This window comes from Telopea speciosissima, chromosome 9 (assembly GCF_018873765.1).
Source record: "Telopea speciosissima isolate NSW1024214 ecotype Mountain lineage chromosome 9, Tspe_v1, whole genome shotgun sequence".
Lineage (NCBI taxonomy): Eukaryota > Viridiplantae > Streptophyta > Magnoliopsida > Proteales > Proteaceae > Telopea > Telopea speciosissima.
The window spans coordinates 55,102,304-55,107,809 of record NC_057924.1 but is presented as its reverse complement, the minus strand read 5'-3'; the positions used below and the strand labels follow the sequence as shown (position 1 = coordinate 55,107,809).

Sequence of the window (5,506 nt, the reverse complement as noted above, 5' to 3'; positions counted from 1 at the left end):
ACCATCATTATATAGCTGTTTGGGTCCTTTAAAGAGATCTCTGCACTAAAATATAACTGGACTGGATCATCCTGGTTCTTTATCTGCAAAAATCTTTAGGAAGTCATAAAAATGTTTTGCCAGATCAAATGACAAGATTAGCCCAGAGACAGTTTTGGCTTTTGAGATCTCCTAGTGGTGCCATGAATTGCTGGTTTCAACTTCCAACCCTTTTGCATGTATTCCATGTTTATGACATGGAGTTCAGAACTTTAGTTGGGTGTAAAAGATATGGGCTTCCCATCTGATCTTCCATCCAATCTCAAGGATGGAATTGTTCAAACCAATTGTGTATCAAGATCAAATTACCAAACTCCAATCTTGGAACCTTCTCTGTGATAGGCAGTAGCTCATGCTGTAGCTGATTCATTCTTCAACTTTATTTGCAAAATATCCAATAGAATTCTTTTTCTTTACAGTCTCTTTAGTTTGACCTGCTTTTGATGAAGGTGGGTCAAATACTTCACAAGAAGTTTGTGTTTTAGTAGGATCAAGTTTTCCTGGAAGTTATATCTTGAACCTTTTAATTCTATTTACTTATTACAATTTGAGCTAGACTGAAAGTCGTGATCTACTTGTGTTTTTCTGCAGGCTCTTAAAACGGATAGCGGACTACTATAGAATTTGCACGAAGACAGGTCTTGATTGAGAAGTTTGTTTGTGAAGATATTGTTGTACATACTGGTAGCATTTATTCTTTTGTCAGTTGATATATTTGCTAGTGCTTGCAATTTGCAAACCTCACAAAATTCTTTAGCCATGAAGGTGGAAATGGAAAGGTTCTTAGAGTCATTATTCCTACTTCATCTACGGCTGAAAGTTCAGTCCAACCTGTCAATACACCCAAAACCCTTCATTCTTTTGTAGGATGGGTCCAGATCAATGACCCATAGGTTTGGTCTTTCTTACACAGATATAAGACTGATGGGCACAATGGGTCAATGATTCTCAAATACCCATCAGACTATCAATGTTGTAAACCATGTCCTTTGCTTCTTTCTTTCATGAAGTGTTCTTTTGGGAAACTCCAGGTGGTGTTGTGATTTCTTCTCCCCTAATTCTTTCATAAAGTTGGAAGTGTAAGCATTTATGGTTGGATTGACCATTTATAGTGGTTGAAACTGCTAATAGTTTGCAGAAGTTTGTAAATCTCATGTGATGTTAATGAATTGGTGGTTGAAGAAGAAAAATAGTAGACCAATGTGGATTCTGGAGCTGAAATTTTTCAACAGTGGCTTGGATTAAAGAGTAAATTTCTGATGGAATGACTACTCTTATTGAAAACTAAGTTGGTGCGATTTGTTCTTGCTGTTTACTGAATCTTAGGTTTTCATTTTCTAATGATTGGATAATTGAAATATTTTCTCCTAGAATTGGACAAACTTCTGTTAAGGATTTCAATCATAAATTTTAGTAAATAATATTTATCTCTATACATAAACTAATCTCCCCTTCTCAATTCTCAAAGCTTTGATTGTTACTTTTTTGGTTTTTATTTGGCATTTTTTATGCAATCTGCGCTGAGTGTTGTATCTCCCCCAGTCCTCCACTCCCCACCCCCCACCCCCAAAAAAAAAAAAAAACATTTAAGTCTTTGATTTTATTTTTATTTTTTGCATTTTATGTAGTTTCTTTCATGTAGTCATTCAAATGGTTGATGCAGCCGTAAACATTCTATGTAAATATTTTTTTCAAGTGGTTGATGCAACCGTAAGCATTTACTTGAATATTTTTCCTTCTGTAATTAGTCTTCAAACTTTTGGGGAGCACATATGAAATCTGGTAGATTTCTTCTGCAGCAAAATTGATAACTATCCTTGTTGAGACTGATATACCAGGGATTGACTCTCAAAAGACTCATTCTGCTTACCGTACCAAATCAGCACTGGCACCCGGAGAGTGATCGGAAAGGCAGCCCAGCCATGTGACTGACATTGATACTTTGTGTTATTAGTTTGACTCCATGGAGCCAAACCACAACCAATTCTTTCTTCTGTGGGAACTGTATTGCTGCTGATCAAGTAATTGTGATCAAGTTTTAAACGTGGAAATGGTATTGTTAACCATCAAGTGTATTAGGGGATACCTTTGTATTGATTTGTTTGTGTTCTCACTTCCAGCTTTGCAACTTTCTTGTACCATCTGTAGATTTCGCAGATTGAATGGGACTTATGGTTGAGGTATGAACAGTATGGTTGTTCAAGATTAAAATGGTTGGTTTAGGAACTTCCTTTGACAGCAGCTGCTCTTAGAGATGATGATCATAGAACTTATTTGATATATGGGTCCCTGAAGAAGGCTCCCTTGGGAATTAAAGGCCCTAGGGCTTTAATGAAGAAGATGTTCAAGATTTGATTATTTCTTGTATTGGAGATAGGGGATGGGTCAATGTGGGAAAACATGATTTGGATGAATTTGGACCAGGGCTTGATTTTATTTAATTGGAGCCAAGAAATAGACTTTTGTTGTTGAAAAATCAATACGAAAATATGAGATTTTTCTTGAATGAAAAGGTCCACCTCTTCAGTACTGAGTCAAGTCACTATCGAGTATCGACTATGGTAGCAACAATTGGTGCTGAAAACAACAAACAACAAACTCAGCCTGTATCCCAACTTAATATAGTTGGTTACATGGATCCAAATATAACAAAGTAACAAATGAGGCTTAAAAAAAACTAAGGAATGAGGAGATGGGAAAAGAGAGATGGGGGAATGAGATGAGAAATGAAAATTTAAAAATCACAAATGAAAGATGAAAATAAGAGGAATGAGACAGCCTAACAAGTCAAAAGAAACTCAGCTAAATGGGATGTGCTATATGAGTCCTTGCCCTCCAATAGACTCTATCTAAAGTCAAATTTGGATCGAGACCTAAACTATCCATGTCCTTACTCATATCTCCTATGGTCATTTTAGGCTTGTTAATAGCTTTTTCAATCGGAATCATATCACTCCTCCTTACTAGGACGTCCATAGGTCTCTGTTGAATATGATCATACCAACTCAAACGACTCTCTTGGAGCTTATGTTGACATAGTCTTAAAAAATCAGGAATCGTATTGTCCATGACAGATACTGATTTTGCGCAATCCAAGAAGACAGACTCATGCATAGAAACCTAAAATTGACAAGTTTTTAGGTCCGAGGATTGAATTGGAACAGATCAAAATCAGAAACCCTAAAATTGATGAGTTATCAGGATCCAAATCCTCTATTACCAAGTTACTAGGCAAGACCGTGTTGCCGAGACACAGCGAGAGGGGGAATGACCACCTTACCCCTGCCTGAGCGCACGGTCTCACCGGGCAGCCTGATGAGGATCAAATTGTGAGTTTGTGTCTCGAGGACCGTTTGAACAGGAATCGGGAATCGGTGGGGATTGATTTGATCCCGGTTCTGTGTTTTGAAATGCTAATTGTGGTAAGGTCCACCACCACTCGCTCAGGCAGGGGTAAGGTGGTCATTCCCCCTCTCGCTGTGTCTCGGCAGCACGGTCCTGCCGGGCAGCTCGACAGTAGAGGATCCAAATTGTGAGTTTTCAGGTCTGAGGACCGTTTCGGAACAGATCAGAATCGGTGGGGATTGATTTGATCCCGGTTCTGTGTTTTGAAATGCTAATTGTGGTAAGGTCCACCACCAAAATAACAAGCAGGGTGGAAAACAGGGAAACCAGAGGCAGGGGGGGATAACAAATTAACAACAACCAATTATAGAGAGAAAAAGAAAGGTCTCGGCCTGATCTAGTTAGGCTTACATCAGGTGCACCGTTTCTCAATTCTAATCGCCGAGGATAGAAACTGATGCATTACAAAAAAAGTTTATCGCCGTTGCCGGGGATCGAACCCGGGTCACCCGCGTGACAGGCGGGAATACTTACCACTATACTACAACGACTTGCTGATGTTATAAAAATGGAAATTTATATACAGTAGTTTAATGTAGCTTCCAAATTCATTGATGTTAGCTTTTGAGTCATGACTCATGACTCATGACTAAGCTTTTGAAGTTCAAGTCTTTCTTTCCTTTTCCGTCCCTAAGCTTCAAAATCCTATCCCATCACTACCCAATTGTAGGAGTGTAGCTGATGTTTCTTGAGTTTGGACCTTTTCCAATTAAAACAAAGGGTAAAATAGTCATTATAATATCCTAGTAATTCCCATGCATAGATTGCCAATTGTTTTGGGCAAATTCCATAATAATCATCTTCCTTTTGGGCATTAGAGTATAACCTAAACTTTTATTGGGTATTTTCTTATGAAAAAAACTCAAGTTTGGGTACTCTAATAATTTTAAGGGTAGTAGTACGTTACCCGGTCATGCCTGAGCACCTAGAAATTACCGGTTTTACATGGGGTAAGGCGGTAATTTCCAGGCACCTAGAGCGTTTTTTGTGTCTAGGTGTGGTCTCGGCACGCATTGCACAAGACTGAGTAGCGTTCCTTTTCCTTAATTTGAATAGGGCAAAAAAAAAGGCTGCCAAGTTGTGTATTTGTCGCCAGATACAAGAAGGGAAAAATGACCATCTCACCCACCATGATGGATGTTTTTAGAAGATTCTCTACGGACTTATTATCTTATTCATCCAACCCTAAGACCATGTCTACAAAAATGTGTACCCTAGTGTGTGAGAGGATTGGGCTCCTCTCTTTGGAGGATAGCCAAATAAATGCCCTATGAGGCATTCAAAGGCTGGCCTACACATCCCGATAACTAACTGGGTGTGCATCGAGATATTTGCGATACAGTACAACCGTTGGATGCTTCATTGGGCACTCATTGGGTGATGCCCTCGAAGGAGAGGAACCAAATCCTGTGTGAGATGACCTCTGAGACTGAGCATTATCACTCGGTCCATAAAAAAAAAAAAAAAGTGAAAACCGAGTGAAGATGTTGGTCAAGATCTAAAGGAGATGAGAGCTCCTACATCTTCTAATCGGGTAACCATTTCTTTTTGAGATTTATTTTTTGGTCTATAACTGCCTCTTGGTTTTTTTATTTGTCTTCTTGGCCGTGTCATATCTAGTCTTCACATTGAATTAACAAGCTTTGATTAGGGAGAATAGGTTTGCTATCAATATCCTTTTCTTCTAGCTACACTCTAGTTTCTTTGTTGCGTGGTTAATGTTTGTTTTGTATTACGTCTTCATTTGGTTGTAAAAGGCATTAAGGCAAAGGGAAATTCGTTAACTTCAAATCATTCCAGATTTGGTTATAAAATTTCATTTTATTTTGCATCCAATTCCTTTTGGTTTAAAATGAAAAATAAAAATTTCATGTAAAATGTAGGGATAATGATTGCAAAAGTTTCTTTTGGTTTGAAAATTTTCACTTCTTTCTCCCCTTAATTTCCATTGCAACCAAACATAACCTAGGTTTCTTGCCTAACACTAGTTCCAAGGGTTTTGGTGGAGGTATTTGGTATTTTAACAAGATATATATTACGTCTTTGTTTGTCCATATAAGAT

At 38.2% G+C, this 5,506-nt stretch overlaps 1 non-coding gene across 1 annotated transcript; it reads right to left on the bottom strand.

The window, feature by feature from the left end:
• Nucleotides 1–3,863: 3,863 nt before the first annotated feature.
• Nucleotides 3,864–3,935, bottom strand: TRNAD-GUC. Its single transcript has one exon. It is a non-coding gene; the product is annotated as a tRNA-Asp (tRNA).
• Nucleotides 3,936–5,506: the final 1,571 nt, after the last annotated feature.